Below are 13,480 nucleotides of genomic sequence, written 5' to 3'. Positions count from 1 at the left end.
ACAAACCTCTTACTTTGAACCTTTTTCCACTCCTTCCAATGACTCAATATCTCCTCCCATGCCTCCTCTTCCTTCGTTTCTTTCAGCTCAAAGACTCTACGATTTCTAATCTTCCATGTCACCCATATGATTGCAAAGAAAAGATTAACCCATTTTCTAAACCCATGGCCATACCCTTTTACACACACCAAGCTTCAAAGAACTCTCTAATACTACTCGGATTTACCCACACCACACCCCCCAACATTAAAGCTAAACACCACAACTTGTAAATGAATTTACAATGCACAAACAAGTGATCCTCAACCTCTTCATCTGCATTACACAGAATACATTTAGATTCATCTCTACTTATAATATTAATCCCGGCTAGCCTTCCTTTTGTATTTAGTTTACCTAGTAAAGCAAACCACCCCATCATCTCCACTCTAGGTGGTACCATTCCTCTCCAAATGTTGCCAAAAAAATGCTTTCATTCTGCCACCCCTAACTTTTCTCCTATGGCGGTACTAATCAGTGACTTCATCGAAGAGCACCCATCCTCAGAAAGAGACCAGATAGTATCATCTTCAGTACCTGCATTAAGAACAACATTATGTAAAATGGTGTGTAATTCCTAACAGTTACTCTCCCACTCAAAGAAACGCCTTCTGCATACAAGGTTCCAGTTCCAACAGAGACCATCCCAGAAGCCACAATTTGAGATCAACTTGGATTTTTGCAAAGAAATAGAATACAACATTGGAAACTTATTTTTCAGACACCGTTCGCCCACCCAGACATCTTCCCAAAATTTTGTCTTACCCCCATTTTCCACACACATTTTGAAGTCTTTCATTGCTATTTCTTTAAAAAGGTTGTCTTCATTTACCACTTGTACAATATCTCTCCACGGTCCATTCGATTTTGGAAAACTACTTTCCACCACATGGTTATTCAGATGTCCCTCATTACAAGAGATAACAATCTTTTTCCATAGTGGTTTATCTTCCTTTACAAACCTCTACCACCATTTGAACAATAATGCTGCATTCTTTATGGTGATATCAACCACCCCCAAACCGCCAAACTCCTTTGGTTTTTAAATGTCTCTCCACTTTATTGTTGGCATCTTCTTCCTTCCATCTTTAGAACTGATGCGTGAGCATCTTTCCTATCTTTTCTTAGTAAATTTGTATTTAATTTATTGAGTTTAATCAAGAATTAATTATCTTTTAGCCACTATGGATGCTACTTTAAGTCTTGTGCAATTCTGTTTATTTTAGGTAGCATTTGGTTGAATTTGATGGAGCTTCCGCAAAAAAAGAGAAGAAGGCCATATAGAGCAGGAATGACTTAGAGGATGGAGAGGAAGCTTGCACAAATGGAATCAGCACAACAATTAAAGGAGATGACAGCGAGGAACGACGCGTGCGTGTACCTGACACGTGCGCATGATTTAGAGCTTTCCATGGCGACACGTGCGTGTACCTGACGCGTACGCGTGAAAAGCGAAGATTTCTCAGCAGACGCGTGCGTGTACCTGATGCGTACGCGTGACACACGAAGAAGACCATCGACGCGTACGCATGAATGACGCGTACGCGTGACAAGCGCGAAGTGCAGAAAACGCTGATTCCTATTAATTCTGATTTAAAACTTTATTTTTATTTTAAGATAGAAAAAGATATTATTTTAGTTTTAGAGAGTAGATTTTAAATTAATTAGGATTAGACATAAAAGGCAAAAGAAACTTCCCTTCTGGGGGATTCCATTCCACCTCAGCCAAAATACATTTTATCAGAATCCTTATTTTCTCTTTGAACCATGAGCAACTAAACCTCCATTGTTAAGGTTAGGAGCTCTGTCTATTGTATGGATTGATACTATTATTTTTCTATTTTAATTCATGTACTGATTTATAATTTAAGAATTATTTTCGTTCTTTATCTTATGAATTTGGGTGGAACGGAAATATAACCCTCTTTCTAATTGAGTTCTTGTATAACTTGGAAAAGCTCTTTACTTGAACAACAGCTTGAAAACATATTCTCCTAAATTTCTAGTTTATCTGAATTTAACGGATTACGTGACATATAATCCTCTTATATTTGGGTAATTAGGATTTCTGTGGTATATAACCAGAATTGAACTTCACCCTCTAATTGGAATTAATTGACCAAGGAATTGGCGATTGATGAAAGTTAGAGGAGACTAGAAAGGTATAAGGAATTAGGGTCTAGTCACATATAGTTGCTATAAATTAAATCTTGCATGATTAAATTAAATTAATAAGAAAAGTCAACCCGAAAAATAGATAACTCTAAAGCCTTAACTGTTTCTCCATATAATATTTCACAACCAATTTATTGCTTGCCATTCTGATTTTCTGAATTACTGTTTAATGCTTTTGAACTCTCAAACACTATTTTTTGTTTGCCTAAGTAAATCACTTAACCATTGTTGCTTAGTCCTTCAATCCTCGTGGGATCGACCCTCACTCACCTGAGGTATTACTTGGTACGACCCGGTGCACTTGCCGGTTAGTTTGTGGTTATAAATTCCGCACCAAGTTTTTGGCGCCGTTGTCGGGGATTGACAGTGACTAACAACTATTCGTTGTTTGATTTCTTAGATTAGGCGTTTTAGTTTTAATTTTATTTAAATTTTTCTTAGTATTTTCGAAAAATTTTTTTTAAATAAAAAGCACTAATATTTTTCCTTAATTTCTGAAATTAAGTTTGGTGTCCTTTATTTATTTTTATTTTTATTTTTTCTGTTTATTTTTTTATTTTTATTTGGTTAATTTCGAATTTCTCTGTCTTACTTCTACCTATAATTTTCGAAATTTGTTTATTTATTTTATTTAGAAATTTTATTTTATTATTTTACATAGGTTACCTCACAGAGACTTCTCTACACTCTGACGTAGAGAATCCCATCTTTTCTTGTCTTCTATTTGTTTATGCGCAGGAACAGAGACAAAGAGCATCTCTTAGACTTTGATCCTGAATCTGAAAGAACTCTCAGGCAACGTTTGCAACAAGCAAGACTTTGCAAGGCTGCAGAATCCACTATGGATCACAATAATGCTGTTAATGCCAATGTGACAAATCCGAATGGGGATGATCTACAAAGGAGAGTGATTGGCTCTTACTCTGCTCCTACTGCAGATCTTTATGGAAAAAGCATTATGGTGCCTCCTATAGCTGCGAACAACTTTGAGTTAAAGCCACAATTGGTCACCCTGGTGCAACAAAACTGCCAGTATCATGGTCTTCCCCACGAAGACCCAAATCAATTTATTTATAATTTTCTGTAGATTTGTGATACTGTGAAGACAAATGGAGTGAACCCAGAGGTGTACAAACTCATGCTCTTCCCGTTTGCTCTGAGGGATGGAGCAAAGCTATGGCTAGATTCCCAACCCAAGAAGAGTTTGGATACTTGGGACAAGGTTGTTACGGAGTTTCTTACTAAGTTTTTCCCACCAAAGAAGCTGACTAAGCTTAGGGTGGAGGTTCAGACCTTCAGGCAGAGGGATGGTGAAACTCTTTATGAAGATTGGGAGAGGTACAAGCTATTGATTAGGCAATGCCCTCCGGACATATTCTCTAAATGGACCCAACTAGACATCTTTTATGAAGGCTTGGGTGAAATGTCCAAGATGTGCTTAGATAATTCTGCAGGTGGTTCATTGCACAAGAAGAAGACACCGGAGGAGACTATTGAGCTGATTGAATTGGTTGCTAGCAACCAATATTTATACTCATCTAACAGGAATCCTGTGGACTCTGAGGCTCCTCAGAAGAAAGGTGTTATGGAAGTAGAAGCTCTTAATGCTCTTCTTGCTCATAATAAGTTTATGTCTCAGCAAATAAGTCTACTTACTCAACAGATGGGTGGCATGCAAGTCTCAGCTATCAACACCCAAAACTCACCTCAAGAGGTCTCTTATGACATGACAGGTAATTTTGTGTAAATGATAATTATGACTATGCTCAATTCTCTTCTGAACAGGTCAATTACATGGGGAGTGGTCCTAGAAATCCCAACAATGATCCATATTCTAAGACATACAATCAGGGGTGGAGAAATCACCCAAATTTTGGGTGGAGGGACCAACCTCAGAGACCTCAGAATTTCAACAATATCTCCCAGGGCGGCTTCCAACAGAACAATCACAATAACCGCAATTTCAGTCTCACCAACAACAACCACCTCCACAGGCAAATTCTAAATCCCAAGAAGATTCTAATTGGGAGATGATGAGGAGTTTTATGCAGGAAACCAGAGCCTCCATTAAAAACTTGGAGGTGCAAATGGGCCAACTGAGCAAGCAAATACCTGAGAGGTCTGCAAGTACATTTCCAGGTGATACAGTGGTGAACCCAAGAGAAGATTGCAAGGTTATTCAATTGAAAAGTGGTAAAACAGCTGGCTCTGAGACAAAGGCCAATAAAGAGCTAGTTGAAAAGGAAGCTCCAGAGGAGAAGAAGAAAGAAGTGGAGCGCGCCCTTCCAAAGTGTGCAGACAACCCATTCCCTGACTCTCTTGACACTTATCCTACATTGCCAAAGGCTCCTGAATACAAGCCAAAAATGCCATATCCTCAGAGGCTTCAGAAGGCTTCCAAAGAAAAGCAATTCTCTAAATTTTTAGATGTCTTCAAGAAGCTACATATCAACATTCCTTTTGTAGAGGCTCTTGAGTAAATGCCCCTTTATGCTAAATTTATGAAAGAATTGTTGACTAACAAGAGGAATTGGAAGGAGAAAGAAACTGTGGTGTTAACTAAGGAATGTAGTGCTATTATTCAACATAAACTTCCTGAGAAAATGCAAGATCCAGGGAGCTTTATGATTCCTTGCACCATTGGAGATGTCACCATTCAGAGAGCTTTATGTGATCTTGGAGCTAGCATCAATCTCATGCAACTTTCAGTGATGAAAAAACTTCAAATTGAGGAGGTAAAATCCACTCGTATTTCTCTTCAACTTGCTGATCTTTCTATTAAATTACCTGTGGGTGTTGTTGAGGATTTACTTGTGAAAGTAAGACCCTTTATTTTTCCTACTGATTTTGTTATATTAGACATGGAAGAGGATGTAAAATCCTCTATTATTATTGGTAGACCCTTTTTAGCTACAGGAAGAGCTCTGATTGATGTGCAAAAGGGTGAATTAACCCTAAGAGTAAATGAAGAATAGGTGGTCCTTAATGTTTTTGAAGCTCTCAAGCACCCTAATGATTTTGAAGGGTGTATGAGAATTGATGTTGTTGAACCACTTGTTCAAGAAGTACTGGAAGCTGAGGTACTTGATGACATTCTGGATCCTATTTCTGAGTATGAATTAGTTGAAGTTGATGATTCACCACCCCAGAAGGCTATGGTTCACACGCCTAAAGCAGAGGAGGAATCCCCCAAGCTTGAGCTCAAACCTTTACCTCCTTCTTTGAAATATGTGTTCTTGGGTGAAAATGATTCCTATCCAGTGATTATTAGCTCTTCCCTGAAGCCTGAAGAGGAAGAGGCGCTTATTTCAGTGCTCAGGAGCCATAAAACAGCTCTTGGATGGACCATTAGTGACTTGAAGGGAATTAGTCCAACCAAGTGCATGCACAAGATTCTCCTTGAAGATGATGCTAAACCAGTTGTGCAACCACAAAGGAGACTCAATCCAACCATGAAAGAGGTGGTCCAAAAAGAAGTAATGAAATTATGGGAAACAGGTATTATTTACCCTATTTCTGACAGTCCTTGGGTAAGTCCTGTGCAAGTAGTTCCCAAGAAAGGAGGGATGACAGTGATCAAGAATGAACAGAATGAGCTTATTCCTACAAGAACAGTCACAGGTTGGAGAATGTGTATAGACTACAGGAGGCTCAACATTGCTACAAGGAAGGATCATTTTCCCCTGCCTTTCATCAACTAGATGCTTGAGAGGTTAGTTGGTCATGCTTTTTACTGTTTTCTAGATGGATATTCTAGATATAATCAAATTGCAGTGGACCCTCAAGATCAAGAGAAGACAACATTCACCTGCCCCTTTGGAGTATTTGCCTACAGGAGAATGCCTTTTGGAATTTGTAATGCTCCAGCAACTTTTCAGAGGTGTATGCTTTCAATTTTCTCTGATATAGTTGAAAAGTTTATTGAGGTATTTATGGATGACTTTTCTATTTTCGGTAATTCTTTTGAATCCTGCCTTAAGCATTTATCTCTTGTCTTGAAATGGTGTCAAGAATCAAACCTTGTTTTAAATTGGGAAAAATGTCATTTTATGGTTACAGAAGGTATTGTTCTTGGACACCGGATTTCAAGTAAGGGAATTGAGGTTGATAGAGCAAAGGTGAAGGTAATTGAAAAATTACCTCCACCAGCTAATGTTAAGGCAGTTAGGAGTTTCTTGGGTCATACAGGATTTTATAGGAGATTTATAAAGGACTTTTCTAAAATTGCTAAATCATTAAGCAACCTATTGGTTGTTGATGTTCCTTTTGTCTTTGATTCTGATTGCATGCATGCTTTTGAAATTCTGAAAGCAAACATTACCTCTGCCCCATCATAGCTCCCCCTGACTGGGATTTACCATTTGAACTAATGTGTGATGCTAGTGATTTTGCTATAGGAGCTGTTTTAGGACAGAGGCATGGTAAGCTTGTACATGTCATTTACTATGCCAGCCATGTGTTAAATGATGCCCAAAAGAATTACACAACTACAAAAAAAGAATTATTAGCTATTGTGTATGCTGTTGATAAGTTTAGGTCTTATTTAATTGGTTCTAAGGTTATTATTTATACTGATCATGCTGCTTTGAAGTACCTTCTAACCAAATAGAATTCTAAACCAAGATTAATCAGATGGGTGTTTCTCCTTCAGGAGTTTGATATTGAGATAAAAGACAGGAAAGGGTCAGAAAATCAAGTAGCTGACCATCTCTCCAGAATTGAGCCTGAAGCAGGAGTACAACCACCCACAGCTGTGACTGAAATATTTCCGGATGAGCAATTGTTCCTCATTCAGCAGGCCCCATGGTTTGCAGACATTGCAAATTATAAGGCCATGAATTTTGTTCTAAGGGAGTACAGTAGGCAACAAGTAAGGAAGCTATTGACTGATGCAAAGTACTACATTTGGGAGGAACCGTACCTTTTTAAAAGGTGCTCAGATGGTATAATCCGGAGATATGTCCTGGATGAGGAAAAACAGCAGATTCTTTTGCACTGTCATGGTTCTGATTATGGCTGTCACTTTGGTGGTGAAAGGACAGCTACAAAGGTCCTTCAGAGCGGATTTTATTGGCCGACTCTCTTCAGGGACTCAAGAGCATTTATGAAGCACTGTGACAGATGTGAAAAAGCCACGAATCTCCCTGCCAACCATGAAATGCCATACCAGGGAATTCTTGAGGTTGAGTTATTTGATGTGTGGGGTATTGATTTCATGGGACCTTTCCCACCTTCACATTCGAACAACTATATTTTAGTGGCAATTGATTATGTGTCCAAGTGGGTGGAAGCAGTGGCTCTACCCACCAATGATGCCAAGGTGGTAATGAGCTTTCTTCAGAGATATATCTTTAGCCGGTTTGGTGTCCCAAGGACACTCATTAGTGATGGTGGAAGCCACTTCTATAACAGACAGCTGGACTCCCTTCTACAGAGGTATGGAGTCCGTCATAAAGTAGCAACCCCCTATCACCCTCAGACAAATGGACAGGTTAAAGTTTCCAACAGGGAACTTAAGAGGATTCTAGAGAAGACCGTCAGTGTTTCAAGAAGGGACTAGTCTAGGAAGCTTGATGATGCTCTCTGGGCATACCAGACAGCTTACAAGACTCCTATTGGCATGTCCCCTTATCAGTTGGTCTATGACAAAGCCTGTCACTTGCCAGTTGATCTAGAACATAAAGCTTACTGGGCAATCAGGTATCTAAATCTTGATTCAGAAGCTGCAGGAATTAAGCAGATGCTTCAGTTGAATGAGCTTGATGAATTCAGATATTCAGCCTATGAGAATGCCAAGTTCTATAAGGAGAGAACTAAGTTATTGCATGACAAGAAGATTGCCATCAGAGTCTTTGAGCCAGGACAGAGAGTGCTTCTGTATAATTCAAGACTCAAACTCTTTTCCAGAAAGCTGAAATCCCGGTGGTCAGGAACGTTTGTGGTTACTAGAGCTTCACCATATGGTCATGTGGAAATATAGGAAGAGAATTCTGACAGAAAATTTATAGTGAATGGCCAGAGGTTGAAGCACTATCTTGGAGGCGAGATTGATCGCCAGAGGTCCGCTCATCTGCTGAATTAGCAGAACTGACTGTCAAGCTAGTGACGATAAAGAAATTCTTGTCAGGAGGCAACCCAATAGTTTCGTATCCTTAGTAATTTTCGTAGTAGTAGTTTTCTTACTTATTTGATATTTATTGAGTTTTACTATTTTTCTGATCATGCAGCTATTTTAGAACAGGAATCGGATATTTCAAAAAAAAAAAAAAAGAGAGCACACGACGCGCAAGCGTCAATGACGCGTACGCGTCAATGACGCGTACGCGTCATATGTGTGTGCGTGAAAAATAGAAGTGAACAGAGAGTTGAGCGGGAGTGGCGCTGGAAACATGTTTTGCGCACAAACAAGCCCACGCGTACGCGTACCTCAAGCGTGCGCGTCCCTGATGCGTACGCGTGACCCTAAAAAATGGCGTAAGTGGATGTATGGCTAGAGAGTTATGATAGTGTGGGGCTGGAATGGTGCTGGGAGCACAAGTCCCATCACGCGTACGCGTGTCTTACGCGTACACATCGCATGCGACGCCCAATTAAACCATATCAGCACCTGATTTCAAATCATCCACCCTCCAATCCTAATTCTCTCTTGTTCTTATATCCTTTTATTCTTCTTTCATCATACTATTTGTTTTTATTTTCAGTTCTTCTTTGCTTGAGGACAAGCAAACCTTTAAGTTTGGTGTTGATGTCGCTACGCTTATGGCTTTTCTGCTTATTTTAATAGCACCAAAGAGAGATGAATGTTCTTCATGGAGGAATGAGATGGCCACTAGCATAACTGAGGTGGTTGAGTTCCTTTCATTCTATTTCTCTTCCGTTCTTATTTTGTTATTTTTTGTTTTCTGTTACTTTGATTGCCTGCATGATCTTTAGTACTTTCAGTTCTTAGAATTAGTTCCATTCTGTTATTTGTCTCATGTACCGCTCACTGAACTTGAATCTAAAAAGAAAAAGAAAAAGAAGTGATATATTGCATGAGAAATTGAGTTTATATTGAAGAGTAGTCTTATTCACTTAAATGTGGTGGTATTTTCTGTAACTCTGAGTGCATGACATGAACAGTACATATTTAAATTAGAATTAAAGAATGTTGATGTAAAAGGAACAGGAATTTAGAGAATTATTATGAAGTCTCTACAATAAGTAAAAGTTTAATCCTTGAAGCAAAAGAAACAGCAAAAAAAAAAAAAGATATAAAAGCAAGGTCCAAGGCTCTGAGCATCAATGACTAGAGAGGTCAGACATGATTAAAAGCTCAAAGAGTTGTTTCTCTAGTCACATGCTTGTGGTGTTCTTGTGTCAAGTAATCCTTGAGACAAAACATTTAGAGTCGAGATCAATTGCAATTAGCAGAGTATGCCAAAGGCTTTGAGCACCACTGTCTGGGAATAGCTGAAAGAAAAATCAGAACTTCAAAAGAGTTCCCCAGTTAAGTGCTTGTGGTGTTTCTGTGTCAAGTAAAAGTTGAGACAAAACATTTAAAGTCACGGCTAGGCTCAAGGTGCAAAGCACCAAAGAAAAGAAAAATTGTTGTGTTCAAGGGTTAAATTGAGCTACAAAAGATCAGAGAATTCATAATATTATCCGGATTCTAATTCTGAATAACAGTGACATTCTTCTGATTCAAAGGAGAGTGAGATGTCAAAACTATTCAGGATTGCAGTTGTAAATCCCACTATAAGAAGAGACATGAGCTTAATTGAACTCTCCCTCTCATGCAAATTCACATTCTAAGCCTATACTAGTTTGGTTGCTTGAGGACAAGCAACAATTCAAGTTTGGTGTTGTGATACGTGAGCATCTTTCCTATCTTTTCCTAGTGAAATTGCATTTAATTTATTGAGTTTAATCAAGAATTAATTATCTTTTAGCCACTATGGATGCTACTTTGAGTCTTGTGTAATTCTGTTTATTTTAGGTAGCATTTGGTTGAATTTGATGGAGCTTCCGCAGAAAAAGAGAAGAAGGCCATATAGAGCAGGAATGACTTAGAGGATAGAGAGGAAGCTTGCATAAATGGAATCAGTACAAGAATTAAAGGAGATGACAGCGAGGAACGACGCGTGCGTGTACCTGACGCGTGCGCGTGATTTGGAGCTTTCCATGGCGACGCGTACGCGTACGCGTGAAAAAGACCATCGACACGTACGCGTGATTGACGCGTACGCGTGATAAGCGCGAAGTGCAGAAAATGCTGATTCCTATTAATTCTGATTTAAGACTTTATCTTTATTTTAAGATAGGAAAAGATATTATTTTAGTTTTAGAGAATAGATTTTAAATTAATTAGGATTAAATATAAAAGGAAAAAGAAACTTCCTTTCTGGGAGATTCCATTCCACCTCAGCCAAAATACATTTTATCAGAATCCTTATTTTCTCTTTGAACCATGAGCAACTAAACCTCCATTGTTAAGGTTAGGAGCTCTGTCTATTGTATGGATTGATACTATTATTTTTCTATTTTAATTCATGTACTGATTTATAATTTAAGAATTGTTTTCGTTCTTTATCTTATGAATTTGGGTGGAACGGAAGTATGACCTTCTTTCTAATTGAGTTATTGTATAACTTGGAAAAGCTCTTTACTTGAACAACAGCTTGAAAACATATTCTTCTAAATTTCTAGTTTATCTGAATTTAACGGATTACGTGACATATAATCCTCTTATATTTGGGTAATTAGAATTTCTGTGGCATATAACCAGAATTGAACTTCACCCTCTAATTAGAATTAATTGACCAAGGAATTGGCGATTGATGAAAGTTAGAGGAGACTAGAAAGGTCTAAGGAATTAGGGTCTAGTCACATATAGTTGCCATAAATTAAATCTTGCATGATTAAATTAAATTAATAAGAAAAGTCAATCCGAAAAATAGATAACTCTGAAGCCTTAACTGTTTCTCCATATAATATTTCACAACCAATTTACTGCTTGCCATTCTGATTTTCTGAATTACTGTTTAATGCTTTTGAACTCTCAAATACTATTTTCTGTTTGCCTAACTAAGTAAATCACTTAACCATTGTTGCTTAGTCCTTCAATCCTCGTGGGATCGACCCTCACTCACCTGAGGTATTACTTGGTACGACCCGGTGCACTTGCCGGTTAGTTTATGGTTATAAATTCCGCACCAGGAACCCTAGAAAAAAGTCTGATTGAATAGAGATGATCATTTTTGAACAAACTCAGATAATAAAGCGGCAGGTTATTGACCACCGCTCTTATCATAGTTATCCTCCCTGCCCTTGATAATAAGCCTGATTTTCACTTACTTAATTTCTTGTCAATTTTGTCTAATACTGGTTTACATGTTTTAAGTCTTCTTGGATTAGCCCCTAGTGGAATCCCCAAATACTTCATTGGTAGACAACTTACAGGACATTTCAATTCTTGGGCTAGACATCTTGCTTCGGAGTCTAAAATGTTTATTGGAATAAGCACGGACTTCTGATAATTGATTACTAATCCAGACATGATACCAAAACACGCCAGAAATCTCCTGTGGTTCCTCAAGGTTCCCTTGTCTGGCGAATAAAATAGGATAGTATCATTAACAAATTGGAGACGGGAAAGTGGTATTTTATCTTTACCCACCTCTAATCCCTTGATGAAACCTTTTTCCTTTGCCAACTCTAACATCCGATTCAACACTTCAGCCACTAATATAAAAAGAAAAGGTGATATGGGGTCACTCTGTCTTAGTCCTCTCTTCATAGGAAAAGGATCCGGCGGTGAACCATTGATGATAATTGACATAGCAGTAGTTTTGAGAAGTCCTTGTGTCCATCCTCTCCAAAATACTCCAAACCCCATTTTTTCCAAGATGTGATCTAGAAACGACCACCTTACCATGTTATACGCTTTCTTGAAGTCCAGCTTCACAATTACTCCATTTTTCTTTTCTTTTTTCAGCCATGCAATCGTTTCAAGAGGATACCCCCCACAGATCCAATTGCATCTATCTTATCCTAGCCAAAATCTCCTTGACCCCACATCTTCTTAATGCAGCTAACAGATATAGTTGAAGACTTCATTTCTACCATTCCTAAAAACCATGGGCAAAAATTTTGAATAAACTCCTTTACACTCCATTTTTCCTTTTCCCCTAATACCTCTACAATTCTAAAGTAGAATCATTTTAAAAGGTTAACAACACTAACCTGGCTCATAGCCCGCTTCTTTTTTCCTCTACTTCTTATCTTGACCTCCATATCTTTTATTATGTTCTTACCTCTAATTTCTCTTCTCAACTGCTCAATTGTTTTTTGTTCGTCATGCAATCCAGCTTTAATTGAGATCCTATCTTTCATGCCTTCATTGTTTCATTTTCCGTATCTTCATCTTCCATATCTCTATCTTCACTTAACACTTCATCATCAGATTGTCCACCGGGGTCTTCCATCCTTCTTTTACACACGCGGTTATGAGTTTTCTCCCGACGGGCACCCCTTTTCAATTCTTTCTTTAAGCACCTTTTTCCTTTATTTTTGATTTTTGTCTTCCTTTCATCTTCCTTAGCCCTTGTATGTTTTTTTATGTTGGATCATTCCATCATTTCCAAGGCTCTCTTCATGCACTTCATCAACCATTTTTTTGGGGCTATGGTCTCCAAATTCAGGTAGAATTGGTGGGTCAGTGATTGATTTATTCTTTTCTACTTGTTGGGGCATCAATTTTTCTCTATCTACCTCTCTAGGTGGACCACCCAATTCCTTTAGGCTTAAATGAGGCCCCATTTGTGTTTCTTGGATTATCTCTTCAGTAGGCTTATAATTCTCAAAGCATTTTATCGTTGAGGTTGAATTCTCTATCAGATTGATATCTTTCAAATTCTGCATATCAAGGTCGTAATTTCTCTCCTGATTTCTCTCCACTTCTCGATGCATGATAAACCCATATTTTATGATATATTTTGTGCTCCATTTGAGTGATTTATTCAATCCTTCACCCACTTATTCATGTTAATTGCATGGTTTTACTTCCCTTCCTTATTATGTGATGTATGTGAAAAACATGTTTCCTATGCTTTAAAAGTAATTATTTTAATTACCCTTTATTTCCATTCGATGCCGTGATTCGTGTGTTGAGTAGTTTTAGATCTTCTAAGGCAGGAATGACTTAAAGGATGGAAAGGAAACATACAAAATTGGAAAGAAAGCATAAAATGGAGTTTTTGAAGAAACTGGCAATGACGCGACCGCG

The sequence above is a fragment of the Arachis ipaensis genome, chromosome B2 (genome assembly GCF_059453495.1).
Source record: "Arachis ipaensis isolate K30076 ecotype BB chromosome B2, ASM5945349v1, whole genome shotgun sequence".
NCBI lineage: Eukaryota > Viridiplantae > Streptophyta > Magnoliopsida > Fabales > Fabaceae > Arachis > Arachis ipaensis.
Note: the sequence above shows the minus strand (reverse complement) of the source record.